The 16,646-nt window shown below is 33.1% G+C and overlaps 1 pseudogene; it reads right to left on the reverse strand.

Annotated features, from left to right (window-relative positions):
• Positions 1 to 12,247: 12,247 nt before the first annotated feature.
• On the reverse strand, positions 12,248 to 16,097 carry LOC128225663 (uncharacterized; annotated as a pseudogene).
• Positions 16,098 to 16,646: the final 549 nt, after the last annotated feature.

The raw sequence follows: 16,646 nt of genomic DNA on the forward strand, positions 1-16,646 counted from the left end.
TTAATGTATATAATACTACAATAAATATGATATTTTCAGATGATTATAAGTTAAAACACACTCAGCATATGTACATTCTGATACAAACTACAGTATTAATGTCAATATACGACTTAAAGCTAAATATGCACTGGATGATATATTTTAACACTATTTTAACACTATAAAGAACCTTCCACATAATGACATTGTCTTTATTTACACCCGGTCATGAAATAATTGTTGTATATATAAAATAATATTATCAAAGCAGATGTCGACTTATACCTTAAAAAACAGTTTGTAACTCGAATTACATTTCGAGTATGTATTGTGCAGTAACTAATGATGGCAAATGCAAGCGCTGAGTCACGGTTTTAAGAGGCCTTTCGTGGTAAAATCAAAGCTCTGAAACCGTGTCTTAACTTCTATTGAGCTTTATTACTGGTTAACAATTCACACAATTATAGGCATAATGCTGAAAAAATTGCTCCTTGGTAGTCATACTTATATCCACGTCCATTAGTGAATATATTGTTGTTTATTTGTAGGCTGCCCTTGCTGTTTGTTGACGCTGTGTGTCCCTCGTTTTATGTTTTGCCTCTTAACAGGGTATACGTACGATCGCTAGTTGGGTACTTGGCTTGTTTCTGTAGTTTTCATTGTATTATTACTATAAATTTAAAACTTCACCGAGATATTCTTGTACCTGTAAAATGTTAAGAACATATTTCACATTATTCAAATATATTGATTGATCAAATACAAACATTCAAATAATTTCAATGATAAACGAAATTTATTAAAAAAAACTTTGTACCCCTCCTATCTGATAACATTGCTGAAACGTTTCAAACTGTCTTCCCAAGAAACAGCCTAAGACCTTAGCCCTGTTCCCTTACTGTCATAAAGTGCTAACTACTGAAAGTCTCCTGAAGCAGTTATAACAGTCATTAATAATTATTTAAACATTAACATTACAAGTACGGTAATCTGGAGAGGATTGTAAATGAATATTACGCAATGCTGTTATAAATATTCTGAAAACTACCTTTAACATGGTTTATGGATTTCCTTTATGTGTTTTTTATAATTTCTAAACCAATTTTCAATTGCATTTTCTACTAAAAAGGCGGTATCAGGTCGGGTTTAAGAACTCAAGTTAAAACCCAATTTAATGTCTCCTTATACAAATCAGTTTGTTACATAATTGTCTTTAAACAAATAACAACTAATTACACGTTTATTATTATTGCAGACATAGATGTTGTTATCACCCTGTCACAATTAAGTTGTGTTTTTTTCACTCAGGCCTTTACGTATTGAGATATGCAACTATCCAAAAAATACAACTTATTCAGTTCAAATTCAAGTGCAATTCCGAATGAGAAGGTCATTTATTCATATTCCTATTGACCATGAACTTCTCGAATACCTAGTCTAAAATGGCTTCCTGGAAATGGTCTACAAATTCCAACAGACACAAAGCAAGCAGGAAAATCATGCTTCAGTAACAAAAAGGAACAACATTACCTTATTAAATAGATGTACGATTCTTTTATCAGAACTGGAAACCCACAACTAGGGTCTTAGTTTTTGTAATAGGTAGAATTCTAACGATTCCTTTGTAGCTTCTGAAGTCATTAAAATATCAATTACATTGTTTACTTCTTTTTAAGTAACCCAATTTCCTAAATTATGTTTTACCACTGTCCATAAAGGTGATAAAACGCGTTTGTGATTGTTCTATCGTAAATTACCTGCCAATGGTTAATAAGTAAACAACCTCTAACAACAATTATTAATCTAATTTAACCCTATTCCACAATCTTTAGTTACAAACACATTGACTCCACTTATCGAAAAAACTTTTGCGAGGGAGAAAACTACTTACATGGCAGTTAATGTTAAAAAAGCTTTTTTTTACTAATGATCGCTCAGATAAATATGTCTTTTGGACATGCACAGCTTTCATTGAAGTTTTAAATTTTGCACTCAATAATTATTTTCTAAAATTCGGTTAATGTTTATATAAGCAAACAATTGGAATTCCAATGGGTGCCAATTATGTACCTTTACATGCAGACCTCTTTTTATACTGCTATAAAAGTGAATATATGTTGAAATTATATTGTTGGAAAATTCAATAGCACTTTTAGATTTAGATGATATTCTAAGTTCAGATAATCCTGTGTTAACAGATAATATTCAATCGATAAACCCTTCACAATAGCAACTTAATAGATCTGATACAACCGTTTTAAAAGCATCCTATTAAGATCTGCAGCTCGAAGTAAAGGACGATATATTGAGTATTAATCTTTATGATAATGGTGATGATTTTAATTTTAAAAATAATTAATTACCCTTCTTTAGATGGAGATGTTCCTCGTTCAACATCATATGGTGTTTTATTGCACAGTTGATAACATTTGCTAGAATATGTACAGATGTAAAAAAATCAGCTCTCGCAGCAGTAAATATATGACGGAAAAACTTCTAAAACAGGGTTTGAGATATTATAAATTAAGGAAACTTTTCTTAAAATTTGTTAATGGTCATTTTAATCTCATCAAAGTACAATAGTAGTCTTAAATCGCTGCTTGCTAATAGTATTGCTCATCACGATTTTTATGGTGATTTTGTAAAGAAAATTCGTAAAATTAAAATGTTTTCAGCAAGTAGTTGGGCTGATAGACTCAATGAATTACTTGGATGTTATTTAAACTGTGGATATAAAGGAAATATTTTGAAGAGCACTTGCATTCTAGTTTTTGAAGATGAATTCCTGAAACAAAATATAGGATCCTTACATAACTAAGCTTTCAGTCCTTTGATTTTATGAAGATTTTACTAATTCATCATATCTTTAAAACCTTGTTTATCTAAAACTTTTTTGGCTGACTCAGAGTGTTTTGGCATCTGACTTCAATTTCTTCAAATATTTTACATTTTCAAATCAAATGGAAGGAAAGATTAGCTAATACATGTCGCTTTTAGTTTTAATAATGCTTTCTATTAGTTTACAGTTTTAGTACAATGATGCTTTTTATTATTATGAAACTATATGATAACACAGTTTTAAACCTTTTATTTTATAAGGCAGACTGTGTGTGATGTTCATAGTTTCAAACAATGACTGCATCGTATCTTTGAAAAAGTTCTCTGAATTGTATTCCTCAGTTCACAGATAAAATTGGGATCTCTAAGCATAGACCTACTTGGGGTTTACCTATATGTTTATTATTATTTGTTTTATTGTTAAGTTTCCTCAAGTTAATGCATACTTTGATATGATTTACCTTTTGCGTTTTATCTTTATGTAGGATTGTTGTGATAAGAGTGAGGTTTGTGCACTTAAACTGGTTTAAACCCCAAGTCAATTTACATTTTACTGACCGTTCCAAGGCGGTACCTAACAAATCTTGATAAAAATACCTAGTTTTTTATATAATGTATATATGCACTGTGCTGCTTGTGGAGTTTTGTGCTGTTCTTCCATATTTTTTGTTTGTGATTTTATGTTATATGTCTTTGTCGTTAACCCAGTGTCATTAAACCGGGTTATGTTTAAACGTTTTGCTACTGAGCTTGTTTCTGTAGCTTTTCGCATAAATATTTTACCTAAAAGTTGAAATACATGAGTCTAAACGAATAACATTTAATTGCAAACGGCAAGGAAATTCTTAAATAACTCAACCACTTTCGCATAAAAATTGTAGAGAAAGCATATGAAATGCTTTTTTGTCCGAACGAATATCAAGCATGAACATACTTTGAAAACTTAAATGTCTTCATATTTAAAACTCCAAATCATAGGTAATGGGCTTAAAAATGCAGAAATACGCACAATAAATCGATTTTTCGACGTTTCTTTTTATTGCCGTAAAATGTGTGTTTTAAGTGAGTTAAATTTGTTTGTTAACACTTTTCCGTAACCGTCTTGTTTTGCGTTTTTCTATTATCATGCGATATCTCCGTCGAAATCGTATTTTTTATATTAAACGCATGTTTGCCTCAAATTTCAAAAAGGTGTACATGCAATTAAGGTTATAGATGGGTACCGCCATGATACAGTTTCCTAGCGATGGTTTCGAATATTTTCCGCAGAATCACTGAATTTCATTTCTTTGAAATAACCCCAATGACTTAAAAGCCAATCTAATATATTAACATTTCGAGAACGATGTGTTTTATCGTTTATTCTATGTACCGTGCAGGTTCTATTAAACATATCCTTATGCGAGTCAATTCCACATAAAACTGGTGTGCAATTACTGATTATAGAATAGTAAATTGCAAGTATGCAACTCCTCTATTTGGTTAAGTGCTTACGTATGCTGACCCATTCCTTTAATGATTTTCGGTCGATTACAATTGGTTGATGATTTTCCCAATGTCAATCTCACCTGGACATTTAAATATTAAAAAGTCAATGCCGTAAACCCTTAATGAACACTTTGTTATTGATGCACTCGTAGTTGTAAACATACTATACAACAATGCATATCTCAATTACAAATAAGCACATATTGCGATTAATTTATAGCCAAAATTTTATATTATTTTCTTCACGTCATGATACGAGGTGTGCGACACATTCCTTTACCGATATGCAGCAAGATACATTTCAATAAGATTTTGGTTACACTTTTAATATCGTAATTATGGCACATTGTGTTCGATAAGGCTTTGTGATAATGAATTTAGAAACGATAAACAGCAAATAAAAGGTACAAAAACCTATAAGCGTATCTTCATCGTATCTTGTCCGTGGGACCTATTTCCAATTTCGCGAAACATCTTAAGTTACTTATAACAGGAATAACCTAAGCTCACTATTTTTGTTTCGGTATGACTTGTGAAATATGTATAATCTGAAGAGTTTCTGGATAGGTTTTTGATTATCACAATAAACTATTTTATTTAAAAACAATCAAGGTTTATTAAAAAGAATGATTTAATGAAATAAGCTACTTAAGATTTTTACACTTAAGATATTTCCAGAAATTGGGGCCTTGTGTTCCGACCTTATGTTGCATTTATTTAAAAATATAGATGACTAAGATATATGTTAGTTAGAGAAATAACCGTGTTTCCGCATTGGTTCTGGATGTGTGTTTTTTAAACTTGGATAGCTTTTGTTTAACCTTTATTGTTATGTCTTCACATTACTCATTTGTCATTCACGCTATCATTTAGAATGTATTCAATTAGTAACACAAAAACAAAGGTTTGAATACAGATTAAATGGATTGTTTTCCTTCTAAAGATAAAATAAACTATTATTGTATTTAAAGGCGTCTGGGACACATAATTTCAAATAATCCGCGACAAAAACCGCCATTGCAAATCATTATGATATGTAAGGGAAAACAGCCTTTCGCTCAAACGCAAACAATAAAATATTTCTAATGACCTAGTTTGCTCTTTTAAAACTCCTTTTTTTAATTAAATGCTCTACTGCCATTAACTGTCCAAGTTTGATATTCAATCATAGTTGGTCATTAATTATAAATTATTGTTTGCGTTTGCACCAAAACTGTTTTCCCTGTACCATCATTACCATCTGAAATGTCGGTTCTGGTCCCAAAATATTTAAAAGTATATGTTCCAGCCGTCGATTAGTTCAAAAATATATTATATTATGTTATAAAGTCAGTTATAGAGCAGTTGTACAATGTTCCAACATTTTCTTGCCAGATATAGACATTCTGATTAAAAGCGTTGATTGCAATTGAGAAATTAAGATATACTGCAATGTATGTTTAAAATAAAAGTTGATCGAGCGTAAATTGAATTTGCTTTTTTATAAAAACAAGAGCTAGGCCATCCTCTACCATACAAAACCGAAAGAACGCCAACAGAACGCGTTAGAGTAAGGATAACATTTGATTAATTGTGTGTTTTGAAATAAAGAGCTTAAGGGCTTCTCAAATTTATTCCTGCACGTACAGTCGAATCACTACACATTTAGAACACATGTAAAACAAAACACGTTCTGAGACAATTCGGGAACATAGTATTTTTTTTCTAAATTAAATATCAGTTAGCTCTTAGTGTTCATTTTCTTTATATTGGCAATAGAATGCAACTTATGGTCGGAACATGATGACCCAACAAAAAAGTACGTTTATGATATTTCGGAAAAGCCGAGAAAAATAAATACGCCTAGTTGCTCAAAGGATTAGCCAAATAGTGGTTAGATGTCCGTGTGGCTGTTTTACTTATTGTTTACTGTTTTAAGAGACAATATTACAAAGCGATACCAAGCATCATGAGCCCTTGTCACGAAATATAGAATTTTAACTAATTTCTTCTAAAATGTAACATGCTGAAAATCGGAAAATAATTGAAGGCCGTTAACAATGGAACAAATCTGAACTGTATATTTAAATAAGATGGAAATGGTATACATGTTTGGAATTACATTTATTGCTATATTTGCTTATTTGTTATTGTCATTTGTAGATTTTTAAATCATGTTCACCACTATGTGTGCGATGCTTAAGAAGTACTAAATATTTAGATGGCCCGCTGAAATTGACTTCCAGGTGAGATGACAGAAATTTTCCATTCGTTTTTTCTTACCAAAAACCATCGGGTCTAATAAAGAGTTGCATGCTTGCCACTTACTATTCTGTAACCGTAGCACAACGGTTAACGACTGAATAGACTCCAGTTAAATTTCTGTCTAGAAAGTATAGGTGTATGGACACGTTACAATGTAATTGCACGATTAAATACATTGTTCTCGAAATTTGAACACTTGAGAAAAGCTTCTTCTAGAATATTTAAAACATTTGGGTTGTTTTAATGACATCAAATTTCGTGATTGTTTGAAATATTATTCAGAACCATTGACAAAAAATTTAATCATGAGTGGTATCTTCTCTATCATCTTAAATGCATAAATACATTAACTAACTAAAGGACAAATATGCATTGACAATCAGAAAATAAGATTTATAACCATTTTTAAATATAACTTAAAAACAAATAAGAGATCGAGTAAGGACTCGCTGTGCTGCTAAAATGTTTTACAATACTTGTCATATTGTTCCATAGTGTTTACAAATTTATTCATCAACATTTCCAAACTGATTTCCCAGGGCTGTGTCACACACGACAAACCTTAATCATGCAGCAAAAAGTTCTGTCGCTTTTTTATGAAACGTCTGTAAGTATACCGGGCTCGTGTTCTCAAACAAACTCATTTCCAAGAGGTTTAACAAGGGATGTTGACGTCTAGCTTTTCAAATATTTTGGAAAGTAAAAAGTTTTTTTTTATTTAAAGAATATTCACCATGAACACCCTTTGACGTTTATTAGTAACGCTAACATGTGGTTAATGATCCTTCTGACATGTACAATTTTATCGTCATACGCCAAGTGAGTTAATTGACCGTGCAATGCCAGTAATTCTAAAATTTATTGCATATGCTTTATTCAAGAGTGTTATTTGTATTTTTGGTTATCATGCGTAATATTAGACTTTAGTACAGGGTTGACTAGTCAATCGTTATTAGAAATTATAAGTTACTTTAAAAACAAATATATGAACCCATCAATTATCATTGAGAAATGTTGTAATCAATCGATTTATCCTTGATTAAATAAAAATAAACCTTATTGAAATGTCCTGGATTTCACGTTATCAAATCAATTTTCTTCATAAAATATTTTACAGCCATTTATTACATATCGATGAAGTTTCAACATGTTGGAAGTGAAATGAGAGGCGGAATTCGAAAAAGAATGGCTTTCCGAATTAATTGTTGTTGTTTTTTTAAATCAATATGGAAGTGGACTACCCAAAGAACATCCCTGTGAAGGCTGATTTCAATTGGCCAAGTGGTTTAAAGAGGAAAATACGACTAAAATTGAGCGTTCAAAATAGCATACAAAAAAACTCCGTGCTCAAGTGAGCTTAAAAGCAAGTTGGCTTTATGGCGTGGCGAGTTTTACCGTTTGTCACCGTTTGAATAATCTTCAATCTGGGTAAAGAAATACAAGAAAATGTTTTATACAATTATCTGAGCTCTAACCATTGCGGTACATGAAAGAGTCTTCAATGCGTTTTCTAGTTTAAACTGTCACCCTCCGCTGATGTGCAATACGACCGAACCATTTGATTTTTTTTCAAAGAAACCAATTTTGCCTCTGGTGATGTTATGTGTTTGTTTAATTGTTTTGTTTTCTTCAATATGCAACTTGAGTCAAAATGACAACGGCTAACTAGTGATCACATTAGCTCAGATGAGCTCAAACTGATACACAACTCGGTAGTTTCCAATAAATATTATATTAGTTATCATGATACACATTCACTGTACATGAACTGATTTCTATCAAATAAAAGGTCAATATAGCACGGGTTGGACATGATTGGATCCACGTTTCTTCTGGGTAGTTTTCATGGATAGTAAAATACTGGCAATACCATAAATCTATTGGATTGCCACTGAAATAGTACATTAATTCATAAATTTCGAGTAATCTCTTTAAGCACGAACGTTCTGAAAGTCTTTGGCGTCAAGACGCAGGTGAAATTATATCACGTCCCGTTTTTTAAACGGAAGGCAAGCATTTAAAATGTGTCTAAGATGTTACAAAGGGCCAACACTCCTATGATTTTTAGATAAGAGTTACTTAAGAGCATTATGTTACTGTGAATAATTTCATTAGAGTTAATGACTTAAATCACAAAGCAGGCATTTTAAATGAAGCATTATATAGGCATGCGATGTCATCGACATGCTTACGGACAATTTGGTATAAGTCTTCCAAAGGATTTGATAAAATGTTAAATAATATTTAATAAAATATAACAAACCCACACCAACACGCAATGTTATTTGAAACTTATATATCTCAACGGCATTTTTTTCTAAGAACATTATATTTATTTGAAAGAAGTTCAATACCCCTTAACTAAAATTTAATCAAACGAAATTTAGGACTTAATATCTCATTATGACGAGCATTAATACAATAGCCTAGTAAAATGACTTAGTATCTCCATTTAACGATTTACGTTTCTCGTTTAAACGACTTAATTGGCCATTCAGAATCGACTTATAACCGCGTAGAATCATAGCGTTTTTCTTCAGCCATATTTATAATCTTGCAAATTCGAATGATTTTATCAGGCAGTTGTGATTGACCTATATGTCGTTTCAACGGGATACGTAAGTCGTTTTAACAATATAAAAATAACAAGTATGCCATCATTATGCCCCCGCTTTCACAACTTTGAATACACTTTGAAATCAGAATTAATTGTGATTTATTTCTACGTAAAATGCCAATACATTTCCAAAAAGAATATTTCAAGTGCATAGCCACAACTCACACCGAATCAAACTTTTCCTCAATCGTTTTTTTAGACTTCTATTTCACAGTGAACTAATGTTTGAACTATAATATCGTTTGTACTGTATGGAAACATTATTTTCCTAATGAAATTATATATTAATTATAATTAGTCAGTTTCCTCGCAGGAATATATCATTTTTAATTTAAATTGTTATGTGAGGTCTAAACGAGAGGGTATTAAGAAATAAACATTTCCTCATTCGTTATTAAATACAAATTTGTTATATATTGCTGTTTTGCATGACAGCTAGTTTTTTTTATCTTGGATTGAACTGTTCCTAGGTCAACAGTATTAACCGTTTCCCTCTAGCGCTATGACGACATTGGAATTTTCAATTGATAAACAGTGCTATAGTTAATTGTTATCTGGGTAACAGTCAAAACTGTTGCCCCTCTGTTTCGTGGATGACATTCTGTCTGTTGCAGTTATGACTGCTACCAAAAAGGAGAGTAGTATTATAACGTATAACGGCTAGTAATAATCACCATTGTTATCTCCCTTTAAATATTACCTCCCCTGAACGCTCTTCCGCGTGGAGAACTTATCTTGACTTCCGGTGGAGAGCAAAGTAAACTTGTGCGAAAATGAGCGAATCTACACCAAAATCGACAGTTAAAAAGCGACATTATTGTTGCATTTGCAGTAACTACAGGGAGAAAGTTGTGAATGAACTTTGTGTAACGTTGCATAGATTCCCAACGGACGATAAGCTAAGAAAACTCTGGATTAAACGTCTGAAAACTGTCAGTCCAAACTTTGTGTCAAATTTGAAAAATGATCGCCTAAGTTCTGTTCACTTCGCCAACGGCAAATACACAAAGGAAAACCCCGTTCCGTGTGTGTTTATCATAAACAACAAGGAAAAGATATTTAAATTATCAAAGGTAAGCCGAGTTTGTCGTTGTGAAACTAGTTTCATCTTGTTTATCATTCTTTGTGAATCACTAGCTACTTATTTTAAATATATTGAACAACATCATGAACATGTTTATCTAAACTTTATATGAATGTATTTCACTGTTTACCAACACTATTGGAAAATAGTCAAACAAAAGATTTGGTTCTGTTATGTTACATGTTTATAGTTTGCTAAAACAAGGGGGATTTCTTTACCTGTTTTATTATCTGTATAATCAGTTAACGTACAAAATATTGTTCTGGATCTGGATGGTACGTTGCAGGGCCTTTCAGCATATAAGCAACGTAGCATCATGAATATCATATCAAAGATTTTTGTTCGTTTCTGTGAAATATCGAAAATAATACTCATAAAATAGAACCATAAGAAATACTAAGAATCCTGTTTATTTATGTATTTTCAGGTGGAAAGTTCAGAACCGGCATACAAATGTAATGAGGAAGGCCAAGAGGCGGAGAATGTTGAGTATATTGGGCCAGACTGTACGTTAACTACAAGCAGTGTATCCGAGTATGCTTCAATCAAGTTCCATGACTATGCTGGCCAGATTGAATTTACTGTTCAGAAAACGCTAAATAAAGACACACAGGCTGACAAAGTAGGAGTGTCCTTTTCTACTCAGACGGAAGGGACTAGTTCAGTTTCAGTTACTAAGTGTAGTGTTTCAACACAAACATACTTTGAAACTCCATTATGTAAATGTATGTCAAAAACAACTTCTGAAGTTGGAGTACAAGTTAACAAACCTGACCTGACTGTGGAAGACATTAAAAGTAATGTGATGTGTATGTTTTACACAGGTCTACCTAATGTGGAAACTTTTCATTTACTTTTTGATGAAATGGATGATGTAGAGAGTCACACAAATAGATGCGGAAATGGAGAAAACAAGGGCCGGCCAAGAGCGCTACGACTTATTGATGATTTATTTTAGTTTTGATGCGTTTAAGATTAGGGCTTCTTCTTGAGGACTTAGCAAGGAGATTCCATGTGTCGAAATCAACATGTTCAAACATAACAAACCAGTGGATTTCATACATGAGTGTGAAACTGTCAACATTAATTGCTTGGCCATCCAGAAAGATATTAAAAGTTACAATGCCACAGAAGTTCAATACCCGAACTGCCGCATAATCATTGACTGCACTGAGTTCTACACAGAAACACCACAGTCACTTGCTAACAAATCAATCATGTACTCACACTACAAGTCACATATAACTTGAAAGGCACTTTTAGGAATAAGTCCATCTGGAATTAAAACTTTCGTTTCGGACCTATGGAGTGGAAGTATTAGCGATAAACAGTTGACAATTAAGTCAGGACTCCTTGATTTTTGTGAAGCTGGTGATGGGATAATGACTGATAAGGGTTTTCTAATATCAGATTTGACAACACCACGCGGCATGCACCTGATTATTCCACCCTTGAAATTACAAAAGTTTAACCGCCTACAAGTTGAGGAAACAAGGAGAATCGCAACCTTGCGAATTGACGTAGAACGTGCTATGGAAAGAGTGAAAAACTTCAGGATTTTGAAAGGTGTAATGCCTATAACATTGTCTAAGCAAGCATTAAAAATCCTTAAAACATGTGTTGTTCTGTCAATGTTGTTGCCACCATTAGTACATGATGATGAAGATTGAATATGATCATTGTTAAAAGACAGTACTGGGGAATATACTTTTATTAACATTGCTTCAGGCTTCTTTCTTAATATGTTCTTAAACTTGTTTAATAAAAGTTTACATTTTATGACATGAAATATCATATACATACTATTTAAAGCTGCGCTCTCACAGATTTACCATTTTTACAACTTTTTTTTATTTTGGCTTGCCAATTGATGTTGCCTAGTTAAGATCACAATTGCATGTTGTTTGCTTTGGTTTAATCACCAATTTAATTGTAACTTTTACTTCTGAAAATAAGCTGTTACACACTTAATGTACTATTTTATGATTTGTGGTTCAGTCTCCTTTGAGCTGGAATTGGCATTGCAGAGTTTAGTGCTCTGGCTTGATTAAACTGATTGAATCTAACCTCCACCGACTTACACTCATTATTCATTAAGACAAAACAAACACTCTCGTTAAAGACTTTATCATAGCATTTGTCATTCCAGTTAAATGAAGTTATGTAATACCAGTTAACAATCAAAGAACTGATTCAACACTCTAAAAACCATAGCCGTCAAGTGACATCTGTACATTTAGATTTACTTGGTTACTCACTTGACTCTTGAGTCTGAACACAAACACTGTTTTTCAATAATAGAAGAAAAAAAAACTAATTATTTTCATTCCAAGCATTTTATTCAATTATTATCAGTATTGTTGTCAATGAAAAAGAGCAGTTCATGATGATACATTTAATAAGATCATAAAAACATAGGTATAAATCACAGAATTAATCAACGACACAAAAATGTTCATGTGATATATAGTATCGGTGGCCGTGTGGGCTAGCTGGTTGTTTTCATTTTTTTCTATATTTGAGAAGTGTGGGACTGAATCCCAACCCCACAAAATCAAAATAGTTTTTATGCTACAAACTGTATTTTTTGTGCAATTTATATATCATAGAGTAAACTAATGATCAATAAGTGCTTTCAGTTGCTTTACTGGGAAAACTGTTTTTGTTCAAAACATAAGCGAGTCATTTTAAGTCTGAGTTTTAGACTCGCACTAAAAAAACTGAATTAAAGCTGCACTCTCACAGATTGAACATTTTAACAACATTTTTATTTTTTGTCTTGGAACAAGCAATTTTTTTGCGTACATATCTGCAAACAGATATTTACACTAAAATTTGCTAATTCCAAAACAATAAAAGGAAAAAAAAGGAAAAAATGGTGAATCTGTGAGAGTGCAGCTTTAAATGTTTCAAATAATGTATACAAAATTAAATTAAAAGCAATTGTGTGCTTGATTGACGAACAGAATATGTTTTACTGATACAGCAATTTGTATCATCTTTGCTCTGACATGTATAACAACATTTGAACAACAAGATTAAAATGTTGCATTTCTGAGTCCGAGTCTCAATGTAACACTTGAGCCATTTACGAATATGGACGCAGGGCTCCATAACTAACGCAATCCTTGGTTTCAGTTCCAGTAACTGACAGCTTTCCCAGACCAAACGGGTATTTATATGTACGATACAAAAAAATTGTTAGAATAACAATAATATTAACACTTATTTACTTTAAGTTATAATCAGTACTAATTAGATATCATATATTTTTGCATAGCAATCAAGGTCTATAGTTAACTTAAGCGCATACAAACAAACTATTAAATGTAACAACAACATGCGAGCACCAATTCTGTTTTAACAAACTCTTTTTTTGTCTATTTACACATAATGAACAAGAACTGTTTGATTTTTTCTATTTACACTTTAAACACATTAAGTTTCTTTACATTAGTTCTTTACCCCGTTTGACACGATCTATGAACAATTCTGGTATAACAGCCTTTACATAAAAACTGTTCAGTTTACCTAGCATGTCAACCCAAAAATCATTATCAAAAAGTATTCTCTCCACACTATGACCCTTCAAAGTCCACACAAAAAACACATCATTTTCTTTCTGTTACGGCCATTTGACCTTGAACTTGGAAAAAGTAGCTGTGTTTTTTTTTTCAAGGTTACTTCGCCATTCACTATAGAACAACAAAATGTTTTGTCCACACAGGCCTCTTCTGGTGAACAGTTTCTAAATTTATATGGGCATTTTATCTCTAAGACCCCCTTGGTGTGAGCACATTTCTTACAACAGTCTACTATTCCATCCTTCGCTTGATCCCAAGTGTGGTAGACTTGGCTTTACCACAAGGCCAGATGAAAAGAGTTTCAGCCCGGGGTGATTTATTTGAATACGCCTTTGGTACACACGCTTGGCAGCTGGTTCATGGCTTCTGCCCCATCTAGTAGCTGCAGTATCAAATTCGTCATTGTACCCCAAAATGGATCGCAACAAGATATCAGGTTTTGTTTCAGGTTTTATCTTACAAATAGTTCCAAAACTGGAACTTGTTAACCTGCCAGCCCTTGCATTTTTCCAATGGTAACTTTTATGTTGTCCTTTTGTTGAGTTTTCAATAAGAAAACAGTCATCCTGCTTACAGTTCAATGATTTAAAATATGTTTCGAAATTATTTTTTTTAAGTCAACACTGTCTTTGTAAAAGAAATCCACAGAATGAAGTTTGTGTAGCACTGGTATTGGCTCTTCTGGTGCAACATGTTAAGAATCACTCAACAAAAAAGCGTGGAGCACATTTTTTAAGTTTTTCCCCAAATGCTAATGAATTCAGAGGTTTAACATTGTGCAGGTTGTCAACTTTACATTTAGTAGATGGGCTAACTTTCTGTAAAGTGTCATTTTCAAATTTCAGCTTTTTGAATAAAAGATGATGAGACCTTTGAGGGCTTATTTTTCTTTTCCTCGGCTGGTTCCATTTACATTTTGTTGAAGTTGGCGCCTTCAAACCATCCTTCTGTTTGGAACCGATATCAACAAGGGCGTACAGCAACGCAGCAACATGGTTGCAGGATTCCCCCTCCCTGAAACATGAAAAAAAAGTTGAACGAGTATGATAACAAATTCTGCATTATTCATTGCAATTTAGAATTATTCAGAAACCTGTAATCTGACAAAACCGTGAACGGACGCACAACAGGGAGCTAGGAACACTTTTGGATAACGATGATTTAAATCAATTCATTAACTAACACCTCCATCAAACAATTAGGCACGTAGCTACTGCTACTTTGGGATGACGCTGATTGAAATAAGTTCATTGAACGACACCCCCACCCCCCCCCCTTCGGTTTGCATTTAAAATTCAGGGTATTTTCAAACAACCAGGCACGTAGCTAGGGCTATTTTGGAATGACGCAGATCAAAGTTATTTTTTTGATGGACTCCCCCTAGCCCCTTCGATTTGTATTTCAAGTTCAGGCTTTTTTTATAACAAAAACTTTGACCAGTCGAAATGTCATTGCACAGCTGCGTACAGTCAGCTATGCCCCTGTCATCACTGGCAATTTTGGTGCATCTTAAGCTTTTATTAGAACACCAACATTATTGCCAGATGGGATATCATTATAATGATGCATAATAAAATAACGAGTATGTCAACACCCTGCATCAAAAGGAGATGTTATTATCTAAAAGTGCATGTATACATCTTATTCTGAATGTGAATAGTAAATTTACTCAGCAGCACAGTTGCATCCAGCAGCATGAACCTTTCCCGATACTTTAGACAGACAGGCCAATGGTTCATAATCCTTTTTTTAACATAAGACCCTGGTAAGGACGGAATAACCTTTGTTCTTACGTAGCAGAGGGAACATTTATGTGATACCTGATTGTATTTCACACTATGGACATGTCCATCTTCGTAGAACACGTGGCTTTAAATTGTTTTCTTGCATTCATGTTCTGATTGTCAAACGTGCGTGAACGGTTTAACACAAGGTAATTGTATAAATACTGCGTCCTGAAGAAGGGAATTTGTAACACATCGTCCTCCCAACAACCTTTTAAACTGCCTGGCTCTGGCAATTTTTCACCTAGCGGCGTGGTAAATAATTCCTCCTGTCGTTCAAGTTTGTTAATGTTGTCCTGAATATTAATCTCTTTCAATGCCCGTTTTCCGATTTGTACAAGGCCTCGGGCACGTTTTATCAACTCCGGTATATTTCCTGACACATGTGCTCCTCTATCTCGTAAATAAATCTTAAGTTCACGCACTGATAATTTGTCAAATTGACACGGATCACCGACCTCTTTATTCGACGCCATTATCCTGTCAATTGTTACTCACCGGAAGTTGAGGTCAACTACGAACGATAATTTGGTAAGGGAGGTAACAACAGTTATTGAACAGGACTATTGACTGACTGTTGTTTCCTGATCTCACAGACATATCGAATAAAATGAGCATTTGTCACGACATCTAAAGCTGAAATAAATGTGTTCCGCCGTAAATTTATCATGAAATTCTTGGAATCTTTATCTCAGAATACGGAAACGTTGTATATAATAATGAGAAGAAACCGATAGACAATTGCATACATTAAACACAATATAGGTACACGTAACAGAAATTTGCAAATAGCTATAACAAGGAATTCTGAACGTTGAAATCAATGACATGAGAACGTTAAGTTCAAACTTATGCCATTTTAGAAATAGAAATGTCCAGTTGAGATTGTAGTCCAGAAAATAACCAACAATCTCCAGTCAACAAAAAGCAATAACAGAAGTGTCCCAGCATGAGTTAGTACTTACAGCAACACTCACGTCTAATAAAGCAGTTGTATGATTTCCACTTACTATTCTATTACCAGT

This window comes from Mya arenaria, chromosome 3, assembly GCF_026914265.1.
Source record: "Mya arenaria isolate MELC-2E11 chromosome 3, ASM2691426v1".
NCBI classification, from domain to species: domain Eukaryota; kingdom Metazoa; phylum Mollusca; class Bivalvia; order Myida; family Myidae; genus Mya; species Mya arenaria.